This window comes from Epargyreus clarus, unplaced genomic scaffold, assembly GCF_041222505.1.
Source record: "Epargyreus clarus isolate Ecla_fem2 unplaced genomic scaffold, WU_Ecla_fem_2.2 ptg000017l, whole genome shotgun sequence".
Classification (NCBI taxonomy): domain Eukaryota; kingdom Metazoa; phylum Arthropoda; class Insecta; order Lepidoptera; family Hesperiidae; genus Epargyreus; species Epargyreus clarus.
The window spans coordinates 7,736,296-7,754,963 of record NW_027332225.1 but is presented as its reverse complement, the minus strand read 5'-3'; the positions used below and the strand labels follow the sequence as shown (position 1 = coordinate 7,754,963).

Sequence of the window (18,668 nt, the reverse complement as noted above, 5' to 3'; positions counted from 1 at the left end):
ATGTATGCTACGCATTGGTGACTGCCCCTAAAGACGGCGAAGTTGGAACCATTCGTGTACCTTTAAGCATTAAAATGTATTTATAAGCCTATCCTTTAAACCAAATAAGAATTAACCGCTGCTGTGTTTTCAAAGGCAGAAATCCTGATATAGTGGTTATCCCACAAAAAATAAGTTAGCGTCTATATTTTAAGAGTTCTATTAAGTAGACTTTGAAGTAATCCCTTTTATTATATTTAATTTCGCATACAATTAATAATGTTACTGTCTTTGTAAATATTACGTTATTTATATCGTTCTTATGTAGAAACTTCAGTCAATTTGTCAGTCAGTAAGTTTTCTAAATCGTTTCTCGCTCAGCAGATGGTAGTGAGACGTATGACTAAGGTTCTTCAGACTTGCATTGTACTTAATACGGGACACCGGTTTGACGGGTGCATTTATGAGAAATCCTTTATAGTGAGATTGCACTCAGATGGAACTATTTTATTTTACCAATCAAAGTCCTTACAAAATGTCTAGCGCGTCATTTTTACATTACTCGTACCTACATGTTCTTTTGCTTTAGGTGTGTGTGGGCGAGTACAGAATTATTGCCAGGGGGAAATAAATAGCGGTAATATATCGACATGTTGTGGTTTGACCACAAAAAAATAACAATGAATTATTATATACTTAGACAAATTTTGTCAAATTAATTTGATGACTTTATATATCGTTTTGATCTTATTTGTGATCGAAGATCGTTTATAATTATTATTTGTACCAGTAGAAGTAGGAAGTAGGCTAAAGCAGAGTATACTTTACTAAACAAAATAGTAATTATCGTTAGACTATATTTGTGTACCCTAATTGGATGCTTTGTATAAATAGTTCTACATTTTGTTGTCAAGTTGTCTCCAAGTTAGATTCCGGTCCTAGTGTTTGATTTCAGTTTTGGTTGCGAGCAAGGTTCAAGATTCAAATCACTTTGGTTTTGCTATTTCGAAACTTCTTTGGTCGTCAATTATTTAAGGATCGGTTTGATTGATTATAAAACTTAAAATAACGATTGCTTAACAATCGTTATTACATGCAAACAAACTGTACATGAAACTTAGACACATTGCACAAAAAAGGAAAAAAATATGTTCAAAGGAACTTTATAATGCTGAGTCACTGTGCAAAGGGTTAAAAGAATAAGATTCGTTTCAAACACAATGATTCACACATTATCGTCATAAAGAGTATCCTCATGAATCTTTGTACATATCATCCTAATTGGCAATCGATCCTACCCGTGAATAACTGTGTTACGTATCACGCAATATCTTTATAAATACCTATTATATGACTCATAACTATAATTCTGTAAAGGTGCACAATAAAACCATAAAACTGTCCGCCCGTGCATTTATTTCGAAACTTGAGTAATAAAGTAATTATTTTAGGATATCATATTTTTATGTCCACGCGTATAAGCTCTAAAACTGAGCCCCTTTTATGATCCAAATGTTTGGAATTCAACGTTTAATTCAATTTGTGCAGTTCATGATTTTGATAGCTCTATTGAATTTATTTGGTAAGTATGTGTCAGCATTCACATTACGGAAAGCGGAGACGAAAAAATAAAAGTGTCTTTTTTGTAACTACTGCCCCAAAAAGCCGGTTTTCTAAATGAAACGCTTACTCATTTCCGTCCAGGTAAAACAGGGCAATGCCACCTAAACTAAGGGTATTTACCTTGGCCTCGTATCTATTATAAGGTAAAATAAGTTTCATATATTGTAATATTATAAGCACTGTTATTAAGAATAGCCAAATACTCGTAAATTAAAATTAAGGCAAATTTATGTAGGTTTATTGCTTGTTATTTCTTTAATGAAGTTTCTTTCGGATCCGAAAGTACCCGAGTTGCAAACGGACTTTTTAAAACCTTTTTGGGATTCTCTGATGCCCGTCAAACTAGCACAAATCCGCGCAAACCGTACGCCAACCCTACCTATAGAAACTATACGAATCATATAGTCCGAGGGCTATAGACAGAAAACGATAGCGAATTTCCCTCCCGGCTACAGTCAGGGAGCTTTTAACACGGGTTACTAGTTGAACAATAAAATAGGCTTACGCGTCGATCTCTTTGAAGCGTTTAAATCCTTCGCCTGAACACGTGGGCTTACGGCGATATCCCGATACGATAGGTTTCACTTTACAAAGTGCAAATTGTAACATACTCCTTTTTGAATCCATATCATGTAGGTAGATCAATCCCTGAATGCGAATGTTTTGTGTTTTAAAGGGTTTACGGCTCTTGTTCGTTTTGGATGAGTACGTATGTTACATTTACACGTATTAACATGTTATAGCGTAACTCGTTTTATGTCCTGCAGTTGGTTATGGGTTATTCTCCACAACTGCGGAAGGTTTGCAGCATAATACCATGCTGCTCCAATATGTATTGATCAATCGTCAACAGATTTTTGTTTATCCATCCTTACTAATAGATACTTACAATAACTTTTACAATAGGTACTTCATACTTTAACATCTTTACTATGTGTATCCAAAGACCTGGAAGAGATCGTTGTCCTTTTTATAATTTGGTTATTTTTCAGTATATAGTTCTCAGGATTAGTTATGCTTAAAATCTGTAATCGATACATGGGCGGCAATGGCCACTTCTCAAATGAACGTTTTGCTGTTTCTTAGCAAAAAACAAAGCTGACAATCTTTTGTATTAACAAAGCATCCACATCTAACACAAAGCCCTGGCACATACACACACTCACACAAACAGAAATACGCATACACGCTCGCAGATTACTTAGCCGCCGTTCCACCACTGAAACTGCAATTAGTTCTTGCGTAAAAGAAAATCACTCCCTTTACTGTACTGGCGGGAAATTGTATAAGGCCTTGGATAGTTTCTATACTAATGAGGGTAATGTTACATTTTATATCTAACATTCATTATTAAACAATGTAAATGTTATAGATTTTTGAGGACATCATTATGGAGGGAGGGAATATTTACTAACCCTTTCCAAATTGTACATAATTTAGTAGCTTTTATTGCGTTATGTGTGGTATGAATTCATACAAAAATAATATCTAGACTCATATTGGGTGTTTGTATTGTATCAGATACACAATTTCATCAGTTAAATGTCTACTAGATTGGGAAACGGACCCGAAAGCCTTTGCATGTAAGATATATGAAAGAAATAATTCTGATATATTCCTAAATATTTCTAAAAGTCAAAGAGTATTTATATACAATCAATTTGTATACTTTTGGTTGACACATTATGACGAAAAGAAATCCATTGACACAATTTCTTTTAAATAGTGCGACAAACATAATTTTATTACTATGTTTTCAGTTTCACCTTAAAATTGGCGGGCTAATATTAACTTATGGAATAATTAAACAATGTATATCCACTTTTCATTATTCAATGAAGCCATATAAAAGATACAACAAACTTCGTCGTTACCGAGATCGTAATACTTTCTTCGCAAGTATAGAGCTGCCGAAACCAAAGTTAAGATTTTACGGCTTATTACAAGTACATGTGAACTCGTACAAAGTCTGTCTACAACATTTAAGGTAGAAATAGGTGTTGAGGTGTTGTTGTACTGCGAGATCACGAATGCCTTCAATATTCAAAATTTGATTTAAGTAGTATCATGTTTACGGGTCTTCTAGTTTACAATTACCTTGTTTTAAGTACCATTTTAATCTACAGATATCAAAAATTTACCCCAAAATAGATGTTACCTGAAACCGACGTTAGATGCATTACTATTTATTGCGATCGACATGTTAAGTCGTCAGAGATATGTTAGTACTTAAATACCTTCAAATAATCTTAAAATTAGACAAATACTACTGTTACTATAAAATAGTTGCATAAATACTATTATGCCATCAAAAACAATGCTTGTAAAAAGATCCAAGTCTCGCCATTCAGTTCTTCTACCGTAAAAAGTTTTGAGATCTATGTAAAACCAAGCCGGTAAATGTATGCAGTCCCTACTTAAGGGACCTTCTGTCTTAAGGTATTATCTCACTATCTAACCTAACAACATCTCATGGGACCATACCAATATTAAAAATCTTTTATGTTCTAAATAAATCGACGTGGCAATCGTACTAATGTTACCTGTGTGATGCGATATGATAAGATGAAAACACAATGTGACTTGCAGTACGATTGCCACGTTAATTTATTTAGAACATAAAAGATTTTTAATATTGGTATGGTCCCATGAGATGTTGTTAGGTTAGATAGTGAGATAATACCTTAAGACAGAAGGTCCCTTAAGTAGGGACTGCATACATTTACCGGCTTGGTTTTACATAGATCTCAAAACTTTTTACGGTAGAAGAACTGAATGGCGAGACTTGGATCTTTTTACAAGCATTGTTTTTGATGGCATACATTATTCTTCATACATTCTCATTCTATTTTTTTTTCAAATCGTCAGTATAGAAAACCCCTCCACTAAATCGTCAGATGAAGGGTTATGATAAGTAAAACATCAGTTGGAATTTCCTGTATAATAATCTTATCCTGTATAATAATCTTCGAAGAGTCACTGACAGTCTTTCGAATCGAATCGTCAGTTTTTCGAATGGGCGACTCATCTGAGGTAGCTTCATATCCCCTTTGAAAATCTAATGCGCTGGTTACTTTTTTTTCCATTTTTACCTCTCGTATGACTATCCCAAACCAGCAGATAAACATATTTCCGGCATCAGAGATATATACTCTATCACTAACCTGCCGCGCCTTGAGTATGTCTGACTCTGCTTTTAACATCTTTCGAATCATCTAGACACTATTCCCACGGTGAATCGAAAAATATCACACAACCTTTTCTTCACTCTAACGTGTAATCTACACAATCGTATAGGACCTATCGGCGCTCGAGTTTCTACCCATTTAACATCATCGGCTCCCCTACTACTCTTACATTTCGCGGACAGAAACACAGATTCATTAACGGCAAATGTAACTTTGTCATCCTATATAACTTATATAGGATACAAAGTTATTTAATGTAGTTGGTGTATCTAGATAACTGGACAGAAATTGCAAAATATTTTAGTTTTCCCATGAGTTATATACTAAACACTAATTGTATTCTCAATTTCAACCTTCTATGTCTGCTAGAAGTGCCTTAAAGTTTTGATGATCGGTCAGTCAGTCAGTGAGTGAGTGACAAAATTACGAACTTTGACTACTTGTAATTCTTAAACTACTGGTTCAAATTTAATGAAATTTGAAATATACCGTGTCTACACAATGCTTGCTTGGCTCCTGAAAATTCAAGCTTCTAGCTTCATATGCAACGAAGTTACAGGGGGTCGAAAATGGGCCGAATTGCTTCGAGAAAAGTATGCTACGGCCGTGCCGCTTTTTTTGGCTTTGGCTCGACTTGGCGGAGGCACTGCCGTGCCTCCAGATAAAGGAACTTGTATGTAATCGTTTTAAATTGTAATACATTGAACAAAGTTATTGAAATGTATACAGGATAAAAATTCTTAAGGAGCACTCAAGTATTCCTATACTGCTGCTATTCCTAAAGGGCTAATACTGATCGCAAAAAGCTGCAAACGCAAATGCACCATCATATCAAAACATAACTTAACTGGAACAAAACAAACAAATTGTACCACACAGAAGTGGGATCTCTATCCGTGGCATTAGGATAATTTAGGCGTTGTTTATTGAGCCCTCCAGTTTGAAACACTACATAGGACGCTATGTAGACGCACCCTCCATTGTTTCGGGATGATAAATTAGCGAAGCTTACCTGTCGCTAGGATTAGGTACCCTTGCAGACTATCGTCACCCCTCGGTACGTTTGTACTTTTTATTTGAATTTGATTATTTGATTAATTTATTTCTGAACAATGGAATTGGAATGAACGTGTGCTTCGCCCTAATTGAAGCTGCGTTGTATTTGTATTTCCACATGTCATTGTACAATCCTTTTCTTTGATCGTTACTCTTTTGTGTGTAATACAGTGTATTGGAAAATATTGCTTATAATTTTTTTTGGACTGTCTACGATTGTGAAATATTTCGTATAACTGTATCACAAATTCGATTCGTAAATAATACGAAGAGGAGTATTGCAAATGAATTTGCAGTCAATTGTGCTTTGTAATTATCAAGTTCAACGGAAATAAAAGGGTGGTAAACCTTTATAGATTTAATAGTACGGAGTTACAGCGACATCTTTTTCTTGGAAAATGAACTGTCTTTTTGTTTTAAGAGTATTGATAGATACATATACACGAAGGCTTCTAACATAGTCATCCCCTTCCACTACTACACCTTTTAAACCAGAATACAACATTGCTTAATACTGTTGTTTTTAGACAAGAATATGTTATTTAACGACGTCAGATTAATTACTAATTTATTTACTCTAGAATCATTATTCATTGTTTATCAGTATACTTTGTGTTCGTAATTTTCTTCTTCATCAAGAACAAAGGCCGTTCACGTCAAAGTGTATCAGTTTCATATTTCAGAAGACAGGGCTTATAACAAAAGGTTTTGCTTTTAGCGGCGTGTATGAAGTTAAGATAAAAATATTAAAAGCGGGAAATAAAATTTTTATGTACCTACTTATTTACTTTTTAATTTCAGTCCAAAATATTAACAAATAAAAATAAATATCCAGTCACGTTTCAGTATATTATGGGTGATCTAGTGAAGAAGAGGCGTTCGAACATAAACTTGGGGGTAGCAACGAATTTAAATTAAGACTAAACTTTTATTTTGAGATTGTTAAAAGATGTTTAGTTCCCATCAGGTGGTAAATTTATGAAGTAACTTTAGAAGATAGCAACATATATTTAAAAACGATATCCAAGTATGTATTCGTAATAATAACACGAAATATAATCACCAATAAATTATTCGATCCATAAAATACAAACTACTACAAAAATGATTTATATTATTTATTGTTTATGTTTATGAACCTTTTATGTCTGTTTGCTGATTAATATATTGTTCGAACTGATTCAAAGAATGACTCAAAGAATTTTTAATCAGTCTTTTTCCTTTCATGCATAGGCCGCTCTCGCCCAATAACTCTACATGTAGAGCTGGCTTTACTGCGCAAAACTCGTGATAGCGCTAATTAAAGGCATTTTATTTACACCAGCAATAACCCACATTCAATGGAGGCATATAAATATTATTGGTACCAATAGAGTGGTTATGATCGTAAGAAGTAAATGTAAGAATCCTAACTGTAAATGGAGTAATAAAAACAAACCGTTACACAAATAAACCTTGGTAAAAGATTTTGGTAACACGACGAGACGTAAGTGTAATATTATATAAATAAAATATTATTGTCAATAACCATGTACTTGAATACACGAAGCATAAAAGTATGCTCAGTGACATTTATGTCTGCAGTGTCTAATAAGCTATGGAAGTAAGGTGTTTTTTCTGACTAATAGCCTGTCAAGAGTGGTCCGATGTCCGACGAGTGAAGAAATTAACTAATTGGCTTTCTTTTAACAGCAAATGAGGAGACCTACATACGAGTATTTTAGAGATTTCTATAATATATTAAAATTGAGGTCCAGTGTTCATATCCTAGCCATACCTCTGTGATTTATCGACAAAATGAACAAATTTACTTTCTATAATATTTTCTAGAGTATGAGAAAGCTTAAACCTTTTTATGCAAATGCAATACTGAATTAATGATACTGCCCCTAGAGTGTGCTAAATATTCGTACATACGTGTGTTATTCACGGTTGTTCATTTTGCGCGAAGCCAAAATACCCTAAATTGATATTCCTAATGGAATGTAATCCGTATCTACCGACATTCAATCTATCTATCTATCAATTTATTTTGCTAATGTTTTAACTGTTAAAATGCTACGTATAAAATTTTATGATCACTTTGTAAACGAGTTTTTCGTCGTTTGAATTATGACGTCTACGTTCAGTTTTCATGACGTTATTTTTTTAACATTTTCTTACATAACATTTGTTATTTTTAGCCTTTCAATATCCCTGTATATTTCGTTACTCTTGTTTGTAAGATAAAATAAATACGTAGTTTAAGCTAAGTTTAAGCAGCTAAGTTTCTAGCAATATTTTGGTGATTAAGATAGAACTCGTGCGTCATATGGAATTGTTGTAGCAACATGCCCGTTTGGTACGTCTATTACATAAGTACAAAAAATATTAAAGGGTAATATGACTCATATATCCCTGTCATTTCAAGGTTTTACTCTTTTTATAGCTTAGATATTAGCTTAGATTTATCATAAGGTATTCGAAAATGACCTACTTTATTATTGTTTCAATCTCTTAATACATTTTCACGGGAAATTAATGAACGTATCCCAAAGTGAGGTCTATTGTTGTTAGTTATTACTATCGACGCCTAATAACAATAGACTCATTTTCTAATTCGCAAAGTAGTTTCGCAACTACTATTACACTTTGGGAAACCATTTTATCATCGTTTTATCTAGTATCCGCAGTGTAAACAATTATGTCTCACTTATCGCCGTCGTGTCGAGTTTTTGTCGTCATTTGAGTTATGACGTCGACGACAGTTATCGCGACGATAAATCACAGCCTCCAGCAGACAGCTTCAGCCGAGAGCCAAATATTATCGGTAACGACCTTCTGCAAAACCTTCGCGGGATGTTTTTCGGGACAAGACAAAGAGGTGGAGTTCTATAGATATTTGCGTAGGATTTTTTGTAAAATGATTTTTTATAATAATTTGGTTTAATTGTAATTGTGTAAAATAAATAGTAAAGATCTAATTTTATCAACTTTTAGTGTATATATATATATATTTTTTTATAATATAAGAGTAGCAGACGAGCATGCAGTCCACCTGATGGTAAGTGGCTACTGCCGCCCATGGACAACTGTAATCAACCCCAGATAGGATTAGATATTCCTACCTGAGGTCGGCCACAGATGCGCCGCTACCCCTGAGGACTAAGCTGGAATGCCTCGGAAAAGTCTTTCTCCCTTACCACACCCTTCAAACCGGAACACAGCAGCACCTAACACTGCAGTTATTAGGTAGAAATAGGTGCGGCGGTGGTGCCGCCGGAGTCGAACCACAAAGGGTTCTTATATTATACTAAAATCTATAAATAATATATCAATTTTTGTATTTGGTCAGCTCGGTGTGGTGGGACCGAAACTTTTTGAGGTTAGAGAATAGACCTATTCCCAGCAGTGGAGACCTTATGCAGTAGAAATATGTACTATATTGATATATCCTTCTGTTACTCAATTCCAGGTTATAGCTAGCAGCAAATACAGGCTCTGGCACAGTACCTATACTTAACATGGTCTTCGATAATAACATGAAGATAACAATATAAAAATATAATAAAAACAAAGTAATGGAATGGGTAGTCATCGGTTTTAACAACTCAATATTCATTTATTGTAGTGTTACATAACTGACGTCAGACAAAGCAGGTAATCCAATTTGGCACGTGAAGATACATCTGTACTGTAGTACCTATCTCAAGTTTTCAGATCGAGTGGCAAGGCTATCCGATACAATTCTTGGCACCAAAAGACAAGACTTTTCACCTAATTCGATAAGTTATTTCGGTTCTTTATTCCCATTTGCAGATATCAATCGTCTTATTTCTTCGTGAATATAATTTTTGGCCCATATTCAAATTTACAAACTTAGAATAAAATTGCTTGGAAAACGTTCATCTTTTTACTATGATAACATGATGCAAACACCGCAGTAGTTACTTTCTCTATGCATAGTTTTAGCTTAACCCATGAATATATTATTCGAGCGACTTCATACATCTCCATAAAAAGCGAAAGTATTTTTAACTGAAAAATTCTTTTCTTTACGCTTGATATCTTTTGTGCGATCAGACAACATGCAAGAATGCACGAATTAAAAGCTTTCCTAACAAAGAATAGAAAACACCTTTTGTGCGACTGTCAACACACACAGAAAGTACGGATTAAAAGTTTTCTAGCAAGGCATAGGACGGGGCTAGGTTCTTTAGCCCTATTGTTGTAAGACGGATGGCAAATTAAAACCTTCGGCGGCGCGACGGCTCCCGGATGACGTGATCGAGTATGAAAAAGTGCGCGCCAGATTACAATCCGATCTCAGGAGCTGGCCATCCATCAATGTTTCGACGTGAGATTAGCAGTGAGCATATTGCACAAATAAGTGTGATGTATCTACGTTTCCAATTTTAATATGTAATGAGAACCTAAAATATACGATGTATACGATTTACCCATGCAGAAGTAACTCAATTAAGAATCACGTCTAAATGTCAAATATGTTTATTCATTTATATTTGACTTTACAGTAACACCATAATTAATCCCCCACTGCTACCGGTATTTAAGTACACAAATATCATTCCCCACCGCGGTCCTGCAAAGGGCAAATTAAATCATATACCGGGCGTCTCAATTATTTGAAAAGCGCGGCACATCCACAGACGCAAAAAGAATGGTGGCGCTGGTCCTTTGAAAAGCCCATCGGGGGCGCTCTCAAAGCTGTCACTCCCAGAAGTACACTCCACTAGGAGCATAAACATCGAGATCCGCGTTAACGGTTTGGTAGTTATACAACGATGCTCGTATGCAATAAACTGGAAATTGGACCTCAGTAAAGTTGCAATGTACATAGCTCGTAGCCGCGTAGCGCCGTTGTCGCTGCGGAGACGAGAACAGGCGCCGTGGTGGCTGGCGCGGCGCGCCTGCGTACAAAATCTCACCCTATTGGTCTATGGTGACGTCATCGGGGTGAACCCGTAGGTCTGAGTGTCACTAACAGTCACCCCGCAGCGGCCGTGAGGTTATCTCGTGACTGCCGTGCCGTCACGAAAACAAACGTTCTAGTTGCTGTTCTTGTTAGAGACAAACAGTGATAAACATTGTAGAGTATTGTGTGATAACGCTAAGTGCATGGTTGGTGCTAGTACACAGTATCGGTATCGAGGCACCGCTGCGGCATTCAGGTAAGGTTACGTATGTTGTTTACTGTTGTGTTCGCGTCAATGTACGAAATGATGACTTGTACCCGGCCGCTACAGGCTGTTCCGCGTTTTCTAGTATTTTGAAAAATGTTTTCCTCTTTTTTCGCTGACACAAAGTTACGCTCGGGTAAATTTTAAAAATCTTTCATATTTTCCGTCATCGCAAATGAATATCGTTAGTATGTTTTTGGGACAGAATTTTCGTCGTGTTGATTAAAAATGTATACGTGCAAAATAACCCAGCTGAGTAAACCTTGGCAACGTCGTGTCATGTTATTTTTGTACTAACATTGTAATCATATTAGGACCCTTTCGTTCCGATGTTTATTTAGTGCCGATGTTTGACTATTTCCCGCTATCTCGGCCTTCAAGTCGATAAAATCTGAATGTAGGCACTTTCCTAAATCATGAATTGAATGAATTGTAAATCATGAATTACCGTTTATTGTTAACCCAAGCAACAAAATATAAAAAATAAATTTTGTTAAAATATAACTTTGAAGTTACAATTAAATGGAACCACATACTTTATTTAATCAATGACGAGTAAAAATAAATATGAAAAACGTTTTCCATATTTTTGTTACCTCAGCTTGTCAGACGAGCAGTGCACCTGATGTTACTGAAACTGCAGCAGTAATTGAACGTCCGCATCCAATTATATACGAAACACTGTAATTCAAGGTATTCCTTGCATACAGATTGGTGCTATATGTTATATGTTACGTTTTAGTTAGCTGTAACTGTTAAAGAGGATACGGGTGGTGAGTTACTGTTGCCAATTTTCAACAAAGGAGAGACATTAAAACGTAAATATACATTAGTAGCCTTTAAAGAGATATTATGAGATGAAGCACTCATTCCAGACATCTCAATCGAAGAGTCCTAGGTTCGAATTCCTCCGATTCTTTAAACCTATGTGCGTACTGAAAAACAATATATTATTTATTTATTTACATTGAAAACATCGTATGGAAACTTACATACTTAATATTAAGTATACCAATACTTGGCCAGCGCAGTGGACTAAATGCTTCACATTTTAAGAGGAGACTCGTGCCCAGCAGTGGGAGAGTAATAGGTTGACGACGATTTTACGTTGCACTGGGCCTACATTGTGGCCTATGGCCGAATTTCTCATTCTGAGACCTTTGCCTAGCAGTAGGACATATTGGGCCAGAGTGGATAATGATTAACCTTTTCTTTGTTAACGGGATCCTATAAAATTAAACTGTTCTAGTTTTCAAGAAACCAAAAAACGCGTTTTCAGTTCACGACGTTAAGAGGTTACTGCAACCCATTGACATCTATAACCGACTTTAAATCGTACTGCAGTCTCATACTAGGACAGCTTAGTCCCTAACTATTCTAACTCAGTACAAAGTTCTACATTTTATGAATAAGAAAAACCGCTTTAGTACAAATTATATTACGAGTATCAAGTATTTAAAGGCGTAGATTCCGGTTGACTTATATATGTATGAAGCGACTATCCTAGACCTCAGTGGCAACACATCGGTGATCATCATCTGGTAGAACCCCCGTTTTATAAGGATGGTTATGCGCCACTACATGGACTTCGTTGTCATTTGCTACTTAAACCTCACGTATTAGGTATCTTATATACGTATACGTTACATTATTTAAACAGTAAAGTTATGCAAAGTTATTCCTTCCAACTTTATATAACATCACTATTACAAACTAAAGTTCTCAATTTGAATCAATATTGTGATCACGTTTTAGATACCCTAGCAACACGTAACACGATACGTGCACGATTAATGTTCTTAGCGGTCCCGATCCCATTTCAAAACTAACTAACCATTACCAGTTGTCACTGCGAATTTGAATATTCAAAAGAACAAAACGTGCAATGAACACGTTGCGGTACCTAAGTGCTGGGAAAGGGATAGGTAAGTCATTTGAATAAGCTAAGCGCTTCGAGGGGATGATGTGCGCAACTTAATTCGGTTGTCCATATAAATGCCAATTTGATAATCTTCCCTTGCGTTGTATCAAAGTCGTATAGTTGGTATGATATGTCAAAGCAATTTCTACATATTTATTTCTAATAACACCCGTTTTAAACACGGTTTTAGTTTAAACAGTATGGTACGAGTAAGAAGACTCTTATTGCAGTTCTAATGATTCTTCAGGGGTAGCAACATTTGCGTCGGATTTTAAATATGCCTTTATAAGTCGGTTTAAGGAGTACCACTGATTCGCAATGTATTCTAGCAAAACGTAAGAAACGGGGAATAAAACTTTTTAACACGTAATACTTTATTGAATAATGATTAATTACTTTTAGAATAACAGAATATGAAGTTAGCATTTGATTTTAAATTAAGTAATTTGATGTTTACTTTAAGAAAACCTGAAGATGTAATAGGAATTACTTTAAGGGCGATATATACTTGGGTTCGTTGCTACGGATGTACTACTTAGATAATGTTTTGTAAAGTTAAACTATTGCTCTACGCTAATTAGAAACTACGAAAGTAGCTTTAAGTTTACGAGCTACGAAAACGTAAATATGTCTCTCTATTTCAGCTTAGACGTTTGTACTAGAGTAAAGTAATGTTACACCTGCTTTTGCCTCCAGTTAAATTTATATTTAAGTGTGAAGTATAAATGTTTTAGTTGTATTTCTTATTTTGCAGTATAATTTGACTCTATATAATGTTTTACTCAAACTCCTTTTTAAACGTAAGTATAACGTTTATAAATCGGTAAGGACTGTTAATTGCTAAGGAGTTTAAAAAAATCTCTTTAGGTAATTTATACCTAAGTTATAAATAAGGACTTCGAATGATATTAATAAACTAAGGCTTCTGACGCTTAAGGACACAAGGATTTTTGTGCGTTAAGTGCGCCTTGAAAACGAATATTACTTATCAGTACCCCTACTATTGGCCCATACTATTTCCAAGTTCTGACACAATTCGCTAGGGGCGCTGATTGGAAATTATATCGTACGTAAAAATACGTAAACAAATACCAAAACAGTCATATTTATCAAAACGTAAAAACTCATGGTAAGGGTACAGATCCGATACAATAACTCGGTATAATGTTTATTGTGAAATGCGGATAGAGACAAGTCAATTTGGTTAAAATTAATGGAATTGCATGAAAAAATATTAACAGTATACGACTACAGATTAATAAAAGTTAAAAAATTGGGATAAAATATTTTAACTAATAGAAATCGTGAAAAAAATACATTTGTCAAAATCGTTTGTAGTACTCTTTGTGCGTGTACACAAAGCCGAGTACACAAATACCACTATACTACAAATCTAAGTTCTAGTACTCACTAGATTAAAATTCCTACTATGGGGATATAAGTGTAAAAAGTTTTACTTACAGCGTCATTAACGTTGAAATATAAAAATATTTTCCTCCCGTTTCTTATAATTGCATGTTTGAAACGGATATTAAAATCAACAAATGCCTCAAAGGAAATAGGAAACCAAGCACAATTTGAGATAAAAAGTTGAACTAGATCTGTCATCAAAGAAAATGGCGCTCGACAGAGTCGTATTAAGAGCTATCTGATTAAACTCGGACTATTTCAGCTCTATCATAAGTTTTTTAGTCTTATACACAGTACTCGCTGGCTAAATTACTTTTCTTGTGGAATCTGAAATTCCACAGTGACAGTGGTTGATTGGAGCAACCTTTGACCTAAATAATTGATTAATTTTTTCTACGAATCCTCATTCAAATTTTACCAAGCTTCTCACTTACCAATTGCGATCGAATCTGATACCGTTTAAGATTGGAATGGTGATGGTTGTAGCATTTTCTTCAATATGAATATCATTGCATATATGACTGCAATAAAGCACAAATTGATAGTGATTTTTCGTATTTGGTAGCTCTAGTACTGTATTTTTTTGTCTTCGTAGGCTTCGTAGACTCCTGCCTTAGTGCTGGTATTTTTAGTTTATAATATTCTAGTTTAAATATTTGACATAGTTTCTTGGAAAATATATTTTCATTCAAATATCTGCTTGCTCTCGTACTGAAACTACTCTGAAACGGCTGAAATAATTTCAGGCAACTTTCATGCGAAAAAGAAGATAACAAAGTCTCTTAGGAGTATCGTATTATACTTAGTAACCTAGTGTATTTCTCAAGAAAATATCTAGACTTCTTGTGTAAAAATAAAAATAAACCCACTTGAATGTGGATAAATCCGTGTGTCGATGCTCTTACGTAGCACAATAGGAAAAAGCTGTAACAAAAGTATTTTCTTGTTAGCCTGTGGCCAACCGTGATACTCAGTAATGAAGGTACGAGGGTAATATTGTATACTCGTATACATATATAGATATACGGATATATATAGAAATATACGGTCTATTTCAGAGTGCGAGTGGCGAAACAGAACAGCTTAATTACGGGCACTAGTGAAGGTTAGCTGAAGAAGCCTTGACCTATCTCAACTTTCTTTTCACCTTGTAAGCAAACATATAAATGGTATCTATGTTATTCGCTTACCATCTTTCATAAACTTCATTAATGTTTGTTGCTCGGACTTGTACAACTCTTCGAATGACAATTTGCTATATTTCGCCCCGCTGGTTAAGTGCGGTGTTTTTAATCAAATTGAAGCAAGAAACGAGGTCACAGTTCAGATGGAAGTCGATTATTGTCAACTATGGACATTTGTGTGTAACCAATTTGAAATAAAGTGAAAGTACAAGAAATGAATAGAGATATCCTAAGCGACGCTCTTCTATGGGCCTTTCCAAAGAGATGTAAAGAGAGCCTTCCTATAACACCGAAGGTACATAGGCGAATCTTCTGATGTTATAAATGTCCTTAGGTGATGTTGACTCCGTAGGATTAACGCAGCTTGGATTATTCAAGATTTTCCATCTAAAATGTATTATAAGTATTATAATCAATGTTCAGTGTTAATTAAATAATGCAAGAACATAGGCTATAGCGATAAATAAACATCAAAAGAACCAAAACACATTCTTCATATCGATCGAAGTCTATCAGCGGGTGCTTACAGAAAATCTCTAAGATACAAAAATATTGGTCCAATATTTCAGCTCGCTGAAAATACGGAGGCAATTACCGAAATTACCACATGTGCGCCGCGGGCCGCCAATAATTGCGACTAATCACCGAAACAAAGCGACCAAGGAACCGAAATAAAAGGCTTTAGTCTGTCTACCACTAATTTGCTCCAGACGCAAAGATCCGGAGCAAATTGAAGCCGGCACCACTCACATATGATGTGGAGAGGAAAGTATCTGGCGAAAGCATTTCTGGAATTACTGCTTTCTATAACTACTACTGATTGTGTAGGTATGGTACCCAGGATGGTTGTTCCTATTAAAAATGGATCGATATTCTTAAACGGTTTTAACACCAGTCGACCGCTCGTAATGACGTCATGGTTTTAATTATTTGAAGAGGAAGTTTATATTTTTTAGCTTAGTATGGTGAAAAATATCTTTAAAAATATTTATAGCAAACTTAAATAATTAATTATACTTTGTCTATAAGTATGGGTCGATTTTATTCAAAAGCACCTAAAATAATGATTTATTCCCACAGATAGGTACTTTAGAACGATTACAATGAAACAATGAATAATTAAGCACCACTAAACATGCATCAAAATGGGATTCTAATAATTAACTATTTCATTCACAAAATAATTTTCCAGAAAGGTTGTTAAATTTAACGTAGTCGGACGTATTATCCAAGTGTCCGCCATTTTAGGCAGACGAGTGCTTGATTTTATAAATGTGAAAACCCTCGGGAGGAGCGCTTCCGCAAATGCTATTCCTGGGGACTTTTTAAAACATTTTCCTTTTTCAGAACATAAACCCGGGATTATTAACCATACTTTAGGGTCTAATCAGACGGGGGAGTAAAGGTGTGAAGAGATTTCGTAAGCACTTTGCGCTTTGATGACGTATGATTTTCTCAGCCTTGGTTCCCCAGCTACTTTAGATAATCGGCACGTCAATTAATGAAACTAGTCTTCAGGACTCTTTGTCTTTGTTCGTTTGAATGCATTGTTGTCTAAGTGCTGAAATGACTTATAAGCGCCTAGTCTAAAAATGTTAAGATTCCGTCCTCGAGGTAAGCGCGTTTTAGCGCTGCTCGGAGTAATTTTGAAGCCTAAGATTATAATTACGTGTTTCTATAAAAAGCTACGGAATTTAAAAAGTATTTTTCTTGGTGCTATTCAAATATTTCGTTTGTTATGATATTTGTCGGTTATAGGTAGACACACAATTTAAAAATGGATTCAATCTAGCATTAGTAGACATTGTAGGTAATTATCTTCCAAAAACTAGCCTTAAACACAATTCAATTTTTTTCGCGTCATTGACAGCTCATTTCCATCCCATTATGGGCAATGATTTCTCCACAGCAAATATGAAAACTATTTTCGATGCTAGTAGTATAGACTAGTAGAGCGTATTATTTAAAAACATTGTAGCTAACTTAGGCATTTTCCCTCAGGATGATTTCCCTCCCCATGTTATGTTTTATGTCTATTGCCTTTTTTGACTTCGAATTAGGACCTTCTGTGTAAAAAAACAACATACCATTGAGCTAAGCCATCACTCTGTTTTTATCTATGTTACGAGTATAATTAATTAAAATACATTCTAATACGCCCACATAGACGAAAACATCGTAATTTGATGGAAATACGTCAAAGGGAGTATATTAAAAGGCGATTATATTGAAATCCCCGTAGTAATCGCGTAAAAGAATTTAATCCGTAGATTGGCTACATGAAGGATCGTTTAGCGATCGGTCGATCACACGATAATCGCCCTTAATTTGATTGGCACGAGCAGCTGCCGACGTGAACACTCTATCGACTTACCGTTTAAGGGCGGAGGAAGTGGACTGCGTAATAAACTGGCTACGTCTTAAGATGTAAAACTACAAAGTATCTACAATCTACGTAGCTATAGAGCATACGGATAGAAATAGCTACTTTTTCTTCTTCGTCAGTTGTGGTGTTGTTTTAAGAACATAAAATTTTTACATTTAGGTTGTAAACATATGGAAGAAATTAAAGTATAGTTCACGTACTATAAGTTAATGCCTATTTTTATTACATATGCGTTACTGAACGATCTATTAGATAGAATTTTAGTGAGATTTTCTTCGCGGGACCGCTAAGGGTCTTAAATTAGTATTACTAATTACCAGGTATCAATTACACCACTTTGGCCGTTAATCCGGCGAAATTTTGTGTTTCGGGCGATTTTAAACAAATTTTGCGATAAAACAGAAACCTAAATTTTGAAATTAGTTAAGATTCTGATATACTGCGCAGGATATTTTAGGAAATATATCCCTAGAGTGTATAATATGGGATGAACTTTTCAATGAAAATTCGACACTGTTTACTAATTACGAATTCACGTTGTTATTAATAAATGTTAGATATTGCCCACTACAGAAAGTCGCGGGCTGAAGCTAGTGTATTATAAACGATCTCAATTAATTATTGGATGCAGCGAAATAATGATCATTGATCACATTTCAGCTTCCCCTTTCCCAGTACACGAGAAGCCACTTCCCTCCGATCGCTGTCTGTTGCTATTAATCTACGATTGAACGACTTTTG

At 35.1% G+C, this 18,668-nt stretch overlaps 1 protein-coding gene across 1 annotated transcript in view; it reads left to right on the top strand.

Moving 5' to 3' along the window:
* The window catches only part of hwt (SH2 domain-containing adapter heavyweight), a 216,687-nt gene that overhangs the window by 60,029 nt on the left and 137,990 nt on the right, over positions 1-18,668 (top strand). The window lies entirely within an intron of this gene.